The sequence below is a fragment of the Camelina sativa genome, chromosome 3 (assembly GCF_030686135.1).
Source record: "Camelina sativa cultivar CO46 ecotype springtype chromosome 3, ASM3068613v1".
In the NCBI taxonomy this organism is placed as follows: Eukaryota; Viridiplantae; Streptophyta; class Magnoliopsida; order Brassicales; family Brassicaceae; genus Camelina; species Camelina sativa.
The window spans coordinates 12,621,500-12,636,747 of record NC_141882.1 but is presented as its reverse complement, the minus strand read 5'-3'; the positions used below and the strand labels follow the sequence as shown (position 1 = coordinate 12,636,747).

The window sequence follows — 15,248 nt, the reverse complement described above, 5'->3', positions numbered from 1 at the left end:
GCAATGAAAAGTTAACGACTTGAATAACACTAGATTCTAAAGTAATTTAAAAGACTACTTAAAAGTACTTAATCCAATAACAGATGAATTTAAAAGACTTGATAAAATGTTTAGTCCAATAACACTGGAATTCAAATGTCTAATAAATTCTTTCACATTCTCCCGTCCAATACCACCCCCTTATTCTTCGTCCACGTGCCTTCAGATTTGTTTAGTCTTTTATTTCTTCTTAGGCTCAAGCGAGGCCCATTTTTTTTTTTTTACTAATTTACTTTTTTTTTTCCTTTTACGTTTCTTGTTTTGGGTTTTTTTATATCAAAAATACAATTATTTTTAAACAACTAATTCTCATACTAACTTACATTATTTTTTAAAAAAAAGTATAACCTTTAAACTTATTTTTTTTAATCGTAAGACCTTTTTCTATTAGAATTTTGATTCTAATCTTGTACATAGTAATTTACATACATAAAATTATATGTTTTAGACTATATATCATTATTATTAACTATATATATATATTATATGCTTTCAAAGCGTACCCGATTCTAATATTTTTCATAAAATAAACCGGCTTCTACGCATCCTGATTCCATGGAGGTTAGACCTTTTCTCTAATTGCAAATAGTAAAAGTGCTATAAAACACAATATTTTCTCAAAATGTACTACTTTTACAACTCACCCTTAAACGGCCGGGTCACAGAAAAGGAGACATTAAATTAAAAATCAAGTGTTCACATCACCATTATAATTTTTTGGTCATTGTAGCTGGGCGACGACCAAGAAGAGTGAGAAGACCTTAAAAAGAAAAATAATAGATAAGAAGACCAAGACACCAAGACGACCAAGACGACCTTAAAAAAAAAAAATTATAGATAAGCTTTTTATTATTGATTGAATCTCTTTTTTTTTTTGCCCGCAGCACTGATTGATGGTAATAATGGGACTAACCAAATAAATTCACGGTGCCAAAAAAAAAAACAGGTGTATAATCGACAATGTGGTTTGTTTTCTCGACTCTTTTTATGTTATTCAGCATCATCACAAGCTTCTTCGCGACTCAAACAACATCCACTTCACCAGCTTTACATCCAGATGAATGTATTAACTCAAAAGATTAACAACATCCATACTTTTCCATATGTATTATACTAGAAATAGGCTCGTGCGATGCGCGAGATATATTTATTTTTATTTTTATTAATTATGATATATCTTAAATATAGAAATCTATTTATGAAATGCATCTTTTTAATATGAAAAATTTATTGTTAAAATGTTTAATATGTGTTCCTTTATATATAGGGCCTTTGTGTATATGGTTCTTGAAAATAAAAGTGTGTCAAATTTAATGTTTTTTAATTTTGATATATTATCTCTATTTTCTAATCATTTTAAAATAAATAGTATTATTAACATTAAATTATTTTGTGTAACTATTGTTTTCTATTATTTCATGGGGTGATTAAGCAATTATGTTATTTGTATTTTCTTTTAGTACATACGTTTTAAAGACAGTCAAACTGTAACTTATTGAATATTAAATAAAATTTAATTTTATCTAAGTTTTGTCTTTAATACAATATAAATGATTATTGAGTACAATGTGATTTTTTAAATATATAATAACATATTTTATATTTTTAAATTAGTTTGTCATAAAGTCATTGGCTTCAATTTTTATTTTAACATTAAAGTATAAAAACTTTTTTTTGTTTTAATTGGTTTGGTCAGTAGTTTTATTATTGAATATATGGTATATGCTTTCATGAGGAAATATATTATATGTCAAAACTAAAGATTATGTTATGATACCATTATGTTATTTTTATTTTCTTTTAGTGCAGATATTTTAACGATATTCAAACGGTAACTTATATAATATTAAATACAATTTAATTTTATCCGAGTTTTGTCTTTAATGCAATATATATGATTATTGAGTACAATGTGAAAACTTGGTTAAATTATAAACTTGGTTTAATGTGGATACAATATACTGATATATTTTTAAATTAGTCTATCATAAATTAACTTGGTTTCAATTTTGACTTTGAAAGTATAAAAACTTTTTGTTTTTGTTTTAATTGGTTTGATCAGTAGTTTTATTTTTTTTGTTATATTATGGTATATGGTTTCATTATGAAATATATTATATGTTAAAACTAAAAGTTGGAAGAAATATATTTTTGTAACAACGTGTTTGTTTTTTTAAAGCAAACTATACACCATATAAAATATAAATAAAATGAAATCTATACTGATAAAAAGTAGAAGCTATTAGCTCCTTAAGGCGTCCACCTAAGCTTTAAAATCACCAATAGTGATTAGGCACCTCACTAATTAACATTTTTAAAAATCTCCAGAATTTTCTATATTAAGAATTGTTAAACAACCTATAAGGATTTGACATGTCATTCATTAACATTTTTTAAATTTCCAGAATTTTTTAGAAAATGGAAAATTTTAAATTTATGGAAATAAAAGAACTATATACAATATCCCACATCGGCTAGAAATTTTTTAGACAATGATTCAGAACCAGTATAAATAAGATTAATATGCTTCCAACAACGAATGAGTAGGAAAACTTGATTTATCAGACGTCCAAGTTTATAAGTTTTATTCGGTTTGATCCAGTTTTTTATTTGATCAAATTAAAACTTTAAAAAGTTTCAAAAAACTATAAATTTTTTAAATATTATAAATATTGATACTTTTTAAAGTTCTTAGCTTTTAATAGTTTTTAAATATTATTATTTTAAAATTTTAAAATATTATAAATATTGAAACTTTTTAAAGGTTCAAATTTATTTTATTTTTTATTTTTATGAGAAAAGAAATCATTTTGTTCTTGGAGTTTGATGGATTAATAAGTTGTGTAGTAGTCTAAAAAATGATTTTTTAGTGGAAGAATGTGAAGAAGTTGACGAGGAGAAGAACAAAAAGAGTATAGCGAAGAACCAGATGGTAAAAATAATGATGACTGACGATTACCACAAAATTTGACAATAGAAATGACAAGAAAGAATATGAAGAATAAGAAAACATTGAATAAAAAACACGAAAACATAGGTGGTAGCGATCAATTAAATATGAAAACGAGTTAAATTCATGATGATAAAATTGTTTTGTTTTTCTGGTGGTCAAAGAAATGGTTTAGGATATGTGAGGTCATCAGTTTAATTCGCCTTGCTTGGATGTCGAGTTAAATTCATGATTTTTTTTATCAGATTTGATTTTATAACACAACTGATTTTTATATTTCAAAAAATTGTGTATCTGAAATTTAACTTTTTCCTTAATACTAATTTAAATGTTTTATAAGTATTTTACTACTGTCATCAATCATCTATAGTTTTCATCAAAACCTAGTATATATAAAAATATTTAATTTAAGATTAGTGAAAAAGACATGTGTCACAAATATAAAGCGCCAATTGTTAGTACAAACCTTCTTATATTATATAAGATACTAGTAATTTTTGCAGTGATCGCACTTGAGGAGATAGCTACCAGACTTGGCATAAAGAGACTAAATCTAAGTTATGGAGACCCTTGCCGTTTAACATATTTTTTTCCTCACATATCTTATTTTAAAATCATCAAAATCTGATGGAAAAATCAACATATAGATATTATAAGTTCAAATATAGTTAATAAAAAAAAAGATTTAGATGTAAGTTAAAATGTGCTAAGCCTTTTCCTTCACTTTATGCATGCATGGTTACTTCGTAGTATGTGTCGTTTGGTAGCAAATTAATCTGTTACTTTCAAAACACGCTTACTTAAGTGTGTGGAATGATAGTACGTAACACCTATAAGCCAGTTCAAGAAAATTAGTTTTCCGAAGTTCTAAATTAAATTAGTGGTTTGTTTTCATTTTGCAGTGTGATATTTGACAATAACCTTACTGGAATCATCCCAGGATATATTGGCAATTGGTCTCGGCTTAAAAAGCTGTTAGTTTCTCTTCCATCACTAACAATAAATTTTCTTTTAGTTTATTTCTTCCTACCATCTAACATATGTTGGTTTTAATTAACAGACATCTTTATGCAAGTGGACTGAGAGGACCTATCCCCGATGGAGTGGTCAGCCTAGAAAGTCTTGCTATACTGTAGTTCACTACCTTCAATAGATTACCAAAGGGCCATTAAAATGAGGACGATAGTTTTTAAACGTATGAATGATTTTTTTCATGCAGGACTATTAGTGATACAACTGGGATAAACTCCTTTCCAAATATATCCAGCAAATCCATCAAAACCTTGTATCCATTTTCCACTGAAGCTTAATTATTGTTTCTTGTCATCCTAGTATTAGAAAAGTTCAAACTAATGTCTCCACACTTGTTCCAGGATTTTGAGGACTGTGGGATTGTCGGGTCCAATTCCTTCTTCCATCTGGAATATGCCAAACCTAAATGTTCTATAAGTTATATATATTTTTTTCTTTTTTAATGATATGTGGCAAGACTTTGTAAATTTTAAACTTATCTGAACTCGGTTGTATAATGTGTTCCACATCTATCTGCCTAAGATATTGCGTATGTGTAAATTCTTGTGTTTGAATTTAGTAGGCTATATGAGTTTTATGTGTAAATTCTAGAGAGAAAGAAATAGTAACATTTTGTGAGAGCGGATCCAAGTATGACAAGATATGTTTAAACCTGATAAAGAATCTTTATGTGTGTATATTTGCAGAATTTTTATATATATCAAAATAGTGTCCCATAGGCTAGGTTACAGGCGGAATAATTTTCCTCACTGGAATATGGCAAACTAGCTTGTTCAATATGTATACGTAGTAAGGAACTTTGCCTATGTCTAGATATGTATAGTCATAACAACATTTAATTTATATGTTTGGAGTTTGGACTGAGTGAAATTAAAGATTGTCAGTGTCATAAGTAAGCACATGCATGAAAATTTTACTAAGAGCTGTATGCAAATAAGAAATGATCTTTTAAAAGATTTACTCTGTTTTCTTATGCAAACAAATAGAATATCTGGTACAATTACGTTTTGTACCAAATAATATTTACAAATTGTTTGTTGTAGTGATTTATCGTTTAACAAGTTGACTGGTGAAGTCCACGCAATACAAAGAACACCCAAATATAGGTAAGTACTGACACTGCATTCCAGGATTGAGTATTTTAAAGTGATGACGACCTTTTAATTATGTGAATACCGCTCAATATTGGTTCAAATTGTTCTTTCAGCTATTTGATAGGCAACATGCTTTCTGGAAAAATTGAATCCGGTGTTTTCCTTAAAAGCAAATCTAATATGTACGTGTTTGGATTTTTCTTTTTTTGTACGGCTTTTGGTAATTTTTCGTCATGCATGCAAACTAATCTTCTTCTTGATTTTTTATATTTGGTGAATTTTAATAGTGATCTTTCTTACAACAATTTTTTATGGTCTTCAACCTGTCAGGAAAAAAGGTATGAACACAATCTTGGTAGATAGGATACATCTTCTATATATAGTAACCTGCTCATGATGAAGTTTTTTGTTGATTCAGTAACATTAACACATACCGGAGCTCATATTTGAAAACTAGTTTGTAAGTAGAGTCTTCTGCCTTATATATCTTTAAACAATAATGAATTTAACTTCGTAAAATTATTGCTTTCCAATAGGGCAATAGAGTTGGTGTGCTGATTACATGTGTAATTACTATGATCGTCTTATTATACAGAGTTGGGCTTCTTCCATGCGCTGGTCCAATCAACTGTAGGAAATGTGTGTACAATACATGTATTAACTTATTGTTACTTCTACTATCTAGTTACTACGTTAATTTCTTCCGTAACTTTCAGAAATATTAAACACCTTAATTTTTCTTAATTATGTTGATTGTGATTTTCTTTATGGATTGTAGATCAGCGATCACTACATATAAATTGTGGTGGAGAAACTTTAACTAATACAAACTCATTTGGTAAAATCACTTATCAAGCTGACAACAGCGAAACCAATGCCGCAACAAATCAACACTTCGAAAACTGGGGAATCAGTAACACGGGTCACTTTACCGATGATGGAAGCGATAATGACGCATACGTCATTTCAACTAGTTTAAAATCATCTGGAGATTTTCCTGATATTTATAAGACCGCACGTAGATCTGCTCTTTCTCTAGTTTATTATGCGTTTTGCTTAGAAAATGGAGCATACAATGTGAATCTTCATTTTATGGAGATTCAGTTTTCAAACGAGGAACCATACAGTCGTCTCGGTAGGCGCATATTTGATATCTATGTTCAGGTGAAGCGTCACTATTTCACTTAATAAAGTTTTCATTAATCATCCTTGAAAATAAATTCCATGGAAAACTGAAGTATCTTTTATTTTTGTCCTTTGCCTCCCCACTTAGGGAATCTTGTTTGTGAAGGATTTTAACATTAATGAGGAAACTAATGGGACCCTGAAGCCTGTTGTGAAAGAAGTGAAAGATGTTAATGTGACGGATCATATGTTAGAGATTCGGTTGTATTGGGCGGGGAAAGGGACAACCCACATTCCAAACAGAGGATATTATGGTCCCCTGATCTCTGCAATCTCCTTGTGTCACAGTAAGTACCCTCAACTGGCTTGAGTACCCCAACTCTATCCAAAGTAATTATAGGCAGTTGGTTTGCTCTCCACTGTCTATTATTTCAGATTAATACTTCCAATCATAATATTTCTTTTAATACTTACAGGTCAGGAGCTACACTGTGGAGGTCTATATTACATTTATAAAGATAAGTTTCTGTAGTTGCTATATATATTTAAACTTAAACTTGAGGTGTCTCATTTGCAGCGGAGAAAACAAAACATCACACAAAATATCTACTATATTTCGGAATAACGGGTGCCTTGGTGACAATTATTATCTTGGCTATGGGATTATATGCTCTGAAAATATACAGAGCAGGCAAGAACATGAGAGAAAGAGGTATTGAAGTTAACAGCGTATATGAATCCATTCCTCATGTATATATGCTCATAGCATTTACTGATGAATTTCTCTTGTGTGGACCTGATCATATAGAAATGAGATCCCAGGGTCTGCAAACGGTTTGCTTTACTTGGAGACAACTGCAAGCTGCGACAAACAATTTTGATCAAGCTAACAAACTTGGAGAAGGAGGTTTCGGATCCGTATTCAAAGTAGTACTGAAAAATATGCCAAGTTCTTCTTAGATATAGATACCTGAGATGTTTTGGGTTTCTGATATGAGACACTTAATGCAGGGGAAACTGTCGGATGGGACTATTATAGCAGTCAAGCAGCTTTCTTCCAAGTCAAGCCAAGGAAACCGCGAGTTTGTGAATGAGATAGGAATGATCTCAGGTCTGAACCATCCAAACCTTGTCAAGCTTTATGGTTGCTGTGTCGAGAAGAATCAATTGATGCTCGTGTATGAGTACATGGAAAACAACTCCCTTGCTCTTGTGTTGTGTGGTAATTTAAAATCATTCAGCCTTTATGTTATATTTTGAGTTTAATTCAAGTGTTAAGTGATACTATTTCTCTTTGGTTTACATCCATTGCCAGGAAAGAACTCTCTGAAATTGGACTGGCCAGCAAGACAAAACATATGTGTTGGAATAGCAAGAGGGCTTGAATTCCTTCACGAAGGATCGTTGATCAGGATGGTTCACCGTGACATAAAAACCAGTAACGTTCTTCTTGATGCCGACCTCAATGCAAAGATATCTGACTTTGGATTAGCTAGGCTCCATGAAGAAGACCACACTCACATTAGCACCAAAGTTGCAGGAACCATGTAAGTGTAATAATTGTATTACATTTTAAAACCACATTGTGGCAAACTTAAATAACATAGTCTTTGTTTCTCTTATAATGCACAGGGGATATATGGCTCCAGAATATGTATTATGGGGCCAATTAACAGAGAAAGCAGACGTGTACAGCTTCGGGGTTGTGGCAATGGAAATTGTTAGTGGCAAGAGTAATACAAAACACAAGGGAATATCTGAAAACGTCTCGCTTATCGATTGGGTAATTAAACATGGAGTTTCTTTCTCATTAGCCCCCTATATACTTTTTTTTTTGAAAATATTAAGAGCTTTTGGGCTGAAGCGTACATCCTCTCATGCTTTTATATGGTCTCGTCCCAAGCGCTACTGGAACCAGCTACCTATAGGCTTTTGCAGATATCTTTTATCAGTTGAGCTATTGTCTCTTGGTATTATAATATTTTTACATTTAATCTCAGGCGCTGACGCTGCAACAGAAAGGGGACATATTGGAGATTGTAGATCCAAAGCTGGAACGTAATTTCAACAGAAAAGAAGCCGTGAGGATGATAAATATGGCTCTTGTTTGCACAAATTTATCTCCTTCATTGAGACATTGAGACCAACAATGTTAGAGGTCGTGCGAATGCTCGAGGGAGTGATGGAGATAACACCGGTTATGTCAGATCCTGGTTTATATGGACAAAACTGGTGCTCAAAGCTGAAGAACATTGATACAGATGGTAGCTCCAGCACGTCTGGTATGACCGATCAAATAACAAGGACAAGGAAATCATCTGTTTCTGGTTATGATCTCTACCCGTTATACCCAGAATCCATTATCCAGAACTCCACATCATAGTGTTCTCCATAGTCACTGTAATATTAAAACCTGTTTACATGCATTCATGAAGAGCCGTTGCTTCTTCTAAAGCCTCTGCTTCATTACATAATTTCGCTAACGTTAAATATGTACCATAACCCCCACCCGAGGTTTCACTTTTATTTTCCAATAAGTCTTTGACATGAAGGCCAACACATTTCGGAAGTTGTGCAGATCACCAGATGCTAGATGAAAAGAGTAAGATAAAAGAGATCATATTATATCAGTTGTACGGTGGTGACTTGCTCTTCAAGTCATCGTGTGATTATATCGTGTCAATTACGTTATACCCTTTTCGTTGTTGGCTACAATGGGCTCAAAAGAAGTGTGAAATTAGGGTTCCATCGTTCTGGCTGCAAATGGTCAGGGTTTTATTTTGATCAATATGTTCAAAAATATACTTTAATTCTTCTTTTAATTTTATTTTTATATCAACACAAACACTTGAAATTCTTTATAAACATAAAAACTTGACATTGATTTCCAGAAGGTACACTTCTAAGTTCGAACCAGTGGCTGATCCATAAATATTTTTTATGAGGTCAAAATATAATTAAAAATAATTTCTAAATATTTTAAAATAAATAAATTTGCAGCAAAAGTAACATTATCCAAATGCAAACTACTCAGACTTTCCATTGCCCATTCCCAACTCTTTATCTTAGCTTCAAAAACATACCTGACTCGAGCAAAAGATCTTCTACTGTGATAGAGAACATTCCCATAAAAGTCTCTTACAACCCAAGAGGCACCAGAAAGAGCCAATCTTCTACACCATGAGAAACCTATATTGCATTTAACTTCATTTCTAAAAGGCGGTTGCCACGATGCTGTCTGAGAAAGTGAAGTCTTGTTGGCTTTCAAATTTAACAACTGAGCTAAAGTCCAATCTTTGGACGCATCCCCAACTTTGTGAACTAATAAATTAGGAGCCAAATGATATCCATCAAAGAGCATTGAATTCCTATTCTTCCACAAATGCCACAGGATCCAAGCAAAAACTGACTCAAGCTCTTTAAGAGGGGACACAAAATTCTTCAAGCTGAAGAGATAATGCATATTTTGAAAAATTGAGTCACCAAACCCCAAAATGGGAGATGGTATATTAGCTAAAGCCCATACCTGTCTTGCAAAAGGGCAAAGGAACATAATGTGATTTATTGATTCACATTCCTCATCATAAAACAAACAGCCATCAAAAACTCTAATTCCTCTTGATCTCAGTCTTTCACTGACAGCTAGAGCACCTTTGAGAGCTTTCCAAAGAAAGACTTTAATTTTAGGGACAGTTTCCACTTTCCAACAATCTTGAAAAACTGGATTTCTAGACGGATATGCTTCCTCTTCTGCTAATCTGACTTTATTCACCTTTCTAAACATCAATTCATAACCTTATTTAGCAGAGTAAACACCAGTTTTTGTTTTTCCCCAACAATATGTATGAGGATAACCAATCATAGGCTTTATATCTTTGATGATGCTAACTTCAGAATGGTTAAACAAGGACCTTAATAAATTATCATCCCATACACCAGTAACCGGATTAAAAAGATCAGCCACTTTGAGATTTATATTCATCAGGGAATGGTTACCCACATGTCTTCTTGGGCTACCTTCATATAACCAATTATCTATCCATACAAGAGTATTGTCCCCATTTCAAATGATGCGTTTAAGTCCCTTAGTAAGCAAAATTTTGCCAAACTGCAAACTTCTCCATGCATAAGAAGGGAGTCTACCCATTGTAGCTGATAAGTAAGAAGAACTAACAAAATATCTGCTTTTAAAAAAATCTTGAGAAAAGGTAATCCTGATCATGTAGAAGTATCCATGCTTGTTTTGCCAAAAGAGCCTGATTGAAGATTTCCAAGTCTTTAAAACCAAAACCTCCTATTGCCTTCAGAAGAGTTAGCTTATCATAACTTAACCAGTGGATCTTATTATGATATTGAGTATTATTCCACCAATATTCCATCATCACCGAAATCAGTTTTCGAATCGTTCCTTTAGGAAGCTTAAAACAAGACATCGCATATACTGGTAAGGCCATAGCAACATACTTCAGTAATATATCTTTCCCTCCCTAAGATAGATTTTTGGCATACCATCCTGTCAATTTAGACTGTAACCTATCCTTTATAGAACCTAAAAGTTGTTGCTTCGATCCGCTTAAACACTCTGGAAGACCCAAGTATTCTCCAGTTCCTCCTTCCAACTCAATGCCTATCTTCAACTTAATCCAACCCAATAAGCTTTTATCGGTTTTAGACCCAAAGGTGATGGTTGATCTCTGTTTGTTTATTACTTAACCAAATAAAGATTCATAATTCTCTAAACAATTCATCATCTCGGCACATTGATCTTTATTAGCTTTGCAGATAAAAAGACTATCATCTGCAAACAACAAGTGATTTATTGCTGGACCAAAATGATGAAATTGTATACCATAAATTTTACCTTTGCATTCAGCTTGGATGAAAAGATGAATCAATGCTTCAGTGCATAACACAAAGAGAAACGGAGAGAGAGGGTCTCCTTGACGAATACCTCTTTCTGGTTTAAAATATCCAAAAGCCTGCCCGTTAATCACCACAGAAAAACTGACCGAAGTAACACAGCCCATTACCCAAGAAATCCACCGGTCTTGAAAACCTAGAGCTTGAAGCATGTATTATACAAAATTCCACTCCAATCTATCATAAGCTTTAGACATGTCAGTTTTGAGCATCATAGCAGATTGAGAAATCTCCGGATGAGTATGAAGACTATGGACTACTTCATGAGCAATCAAAATATTGTCAGAAATCAATCTCTCTGGAACAAAGGCTGCTTGTGTTGGGGAGACAATAGAAGGTAAGTGCAACTTCAATCTGTTAACCAAGTTTTTTGAAACTATCTTACATATCATAGAACATATACTTATAGGCGGAAGATCTGACATTCTGTTTGGAGCTTTGATTTTTGGAATTAAACACAAATGTGTATGATTCCATTCCTCCGGCATACAACCAATATCAAAAAACTTGAGCACCTCAGATAGAAATTGATCTTCTATCACAGACCAGTACTTTTTGATGAAAAAACCAGTAAGACCATCTGGACCTGGTTCACTTTAACTTTTAATGGAGAACGCAGCTTGCCTAATCTCAGAATTTGAATTTTTTTTAAAAGATATCTTTATTCATACTTTCTGTGACCCGAGGCTGAAAATTTCTCAGCAATTCTTTAATCTGATTTGGTTGAGAGGACATGAAAAGATCCGTGAAATATTTAATAGCAACCTCTCCTTTCTCATTGTATGAACATTGATCTTTCCCATTTTCATCGATAAGAAATGGCAACGAATTTTTCACTCTATCAGATTTTACTGAGGCTTGAAAATTTTTTGTATTCCTTTCTCCATCAAGAAGCCATTTCTCTTGGCTTCTCTGTCTCCAAAAAAATTCTTCTTCCCTAAAGGCAATTGCTAATTCTCTCTTGATCACATTAATCCTTTGAAAACAAGGATTTCTAGATTCATCTTGAGCAGTCAATTCCTTTCTTAGTTTCCTAATTCTAATCTCTGAACTAGACCAAACCTTTTTCTTACAAACACTAATGGTTTTTCTACAGTTTTCAGTCCTTGCCAGTAAAGAGGTTACACCACAAGAACTATCTTCATTCCATGCTTTTTGAATTACTTCCAAGAAAGAGGGGTCTTCAGCCCATCTTTTACAAACCAAAATTTTCCTCTAAAGAACTCTTTGTCACTAGTGAATTTGATCAAGACAGGTTTATGATCATAGCCAAGCTTCTCAAGAAACCATTGATGAGCATTCAGGAACATAGAAAACCAAGCAGGATTACCAAAGCCTCTATCCAATTTGCATTGAATCCACTGTTTGCTTCTAACTCCACCCCAAGTAAAACCATTTCCTGAACTACCAATTTCTGACATATCACAATTCTTCACCAGATATCTAAAGGTATGAAAAGAATTCCCAACTTTTCCTCATTAGATAAAATCGCATTGAAGTCCCTAACCATGCACCAAGCTTCTGTTCTTAGTACTCCAATACTTGTAATTGTATCCCAAACTAAGGATCTAAGCTTACGAACTTGATTCCCATATACACAAGAAACAAACCAAGACTTTAAACCAGAAGAAACTTTCATATCTATAAGATTCTTATCCACAAAAAGAAAGTCAACAGCTAGACTCTCTTTCCAAAAAATTGCTCGACCACCACTGCATCCCACAGGCTCCACTGTTTTAAGATTATTAAGCCAACCTTGCACTTTTTTCACAAAATCATCCTTTTTCTTCGTCTCCACAAGGAACAGTATATCAGGAAAATGTTATTTTCTCATTTCCTTAAGGTGCCGAATTGTCCAAGGATTCCAACTTAATATGCCTTACTGATCCAACGGTAGTTCACTCAGAACTACCACTCCTTTGCCTTTCCGAAACAAACTCTAAGGAAACTGGAATAATTTTCAAATTTTTACCCTTTTTATCCTTAGAATTTTTTAGACAAGATCTAGGCCTTTTGCAAGAAACAATCTCCTTAGGGAAGACCTTTGAAGAGCTAGCCTCTAAGCTCCCAGAGTGAAAGATATATGGAGAACCAAAAAGGGAATTACCTGGAACCGATTCCATAAACAGATTTGCTGAAATTTCCTTCATTGGCAGAGACACTTGTGATTTCATAGCATCAGCTAAGACCTTTGTTGTTTGAACAACGGAAGAATTAACATCTTGAACCGAAGATCTAAACTTTTTCCATGCCTTGCATCATTAGTAGAGTCAGCAATATTCTCACCCAACGGAGTTATAGGATTCTTAGTAGTGAAAGGGCAGCGAGTTTTATCATGAGTCATTCTTTGACACTGAAAGCATCTTTTACGGATTCGCTCATAATCAATTCCAACTGAAACTACTGACCCGTTTGGTAATTGAAGCCCTTTAGAATTTCTCAACCTCCTCGATACATCTAAAAGAACCCGAACCCGTACATAGTCTTTACTTTGAGCTTCCTCCACATCAAATGGAAAATCTAGTATGCGACCCACATACTCCGCAAACCTTGAAATTGTATCCTTAGTATAGTGATTAACCGGGATGTTGCGCAGCCGAATCCATACCGGAAGAAACATCAAATACTCTGGAGGGGGATTTTCAACCCATTTATCCATGACCATACCCCAATCATCTTGCGTCCAAACCCCTGTCTTAAGAACCTCATTCATATCTTCTTCATACTTAAGATGAATTGAAAACGATCCCTTGACAGAGCCACCCCTCTAACTCTGTCATACAAACGCCACATCCTAGGCATATCTAAAATCCATTTAGACATCCTTTGAAAATCCAGATTCAAGAACCAACCTATAACAGTTCGCAAATTTCTAGCTGAAGAACTAAAATTAGAATGGTCAGAGATGATCAGAGGAACTTCTTCTTCTTCCTCAAGTGACATCGTCTGAAGACATTTTTCCAGCTGAAAATCCATATCAGAACCCATAACCATAGTCGACAGATTCAATTTATGAAACACAATCGATGATTATGTCAATAACCGGACAGAAAACGTTGAAATCTCCGGTAAAAGCTCTGCACAGAAACTAGATCTGAGAGAGAAGTTCTTAAGCCCACAAGAAATTGGGACGACAGCGTTAGACAGCGAAAAAGAAACGGCAAGAAGAAAACAACGGTCGAATGACCAGGTAAGAGAGAGAAGAGAGCGTTTATATATTTTAATTTACACAGTTCTATATGCTAGTAACGCATTCAAACAGTACATTTTAGAATCAATAAAATAATAACATATTTTGAAAAAAGATAACCAAAAAATAAGTTTAATATGTAGGGGTCAAAAAACAAATAAAAAACTATAAAACATGTATCAAATAGTGTCAAACACATTTAAAAAGTAGAAAAAAATCACAAATTTTGAGGATAGTTACACAAGTGTGAATCATAAAAAGGGGCTCCAAAATACAATTTTAAAATTTAGAGGGTTCAAAACATAAAATTTAAAATTTAGAAGATTCAAAAGTAGACTATATATTACATAATTCTAAAACGTTGACCCTTCTTCCTTTATTCCCTCCGTCCATGGTTCTGACGAATGTACTTAACTATTGCATGCGTTTACTTTTAGGCCTTGAATGTATAGAAATTTTAAATTAGTTTTTAGCTTTTGGTTTTTAGATTTTAGTTATTGGTTTCTAGAGATTTGGTTTTTGGTTTTTGCTAAAAAGTTTAAAACATTTAAAAAAAAAATAATAATAAATTGAAAAATGAAAGAATAACACTAACAATTAGAAAAACTAAGATGGTTTTTGGTTTTTTTTTGTAAATGAGTAAAATCTGCAAAAAAACTAGACTCTTTATTTTTTTTAAAAACCAATTTTATAAAATCCTGAATGGCAAAAAATTCGTTTTTTTAAAAAAACTAAACCAAAATCTATTGAAAAACTTGTAATCATTCAAGACCTTAGTTTTTTCTCCTAGGAACATGATTTTAAAAGCTTTCTTTTGCGTTTACTTTTGTGTCTTCCTCACGTGATTTTGTAATATTATTTTGCTTTTTGACTTTTCTGCGTTCTCAAATATATTGTA

General features: G+C 32.8%; 2 pseudogenes across 1 annotated transcript; one reads left to right on the top strand and one right to left on the bottom strand.

Annotated features, from left to right (window-relative positions):
• Window positions 1–4,341: 4,341 nt before the first annotated feature.
• Window positions 4,342–8,623, top strand: LOC104778945 (putative LRR receptor-like serine/threonine-protein kinase At1g29720; annotated as a pseudogene). Its single transcript, XR_015594664.1, has 15 exons — window positions 4,342–4,388; window positions 5,065–5,127; window positions 5,229–5,297; window positions 5,403–5,453; window positions 5,534–5,575; window positions 5,711–5,754; window positions 5,894–6,279; window positions 6,389–6,587; window positions 6,717–6,737; window positions 6,818–6,952; window positions 7,049–7,167; window positions 7,252–7,462; window positions 7,556–7,787; window positions 7,873–8,023; window positions 8,241–8,623. The product of XR_015594664.1 is annotated as a putative LRR receptor-like serine/threonine-protein kinase At1g29720 (transcript).
• A 196-nt stretch (window positions 8,624–8,819) lies between these two features.
• On the bottom strand, window positions 8,820–14,136 carry LOC104778944 (uncharacterized; annotated as a pseudogene).
• Between the last annotated feature and the right edge of the window lie 1,112 nt (window positions 14,137–15,248).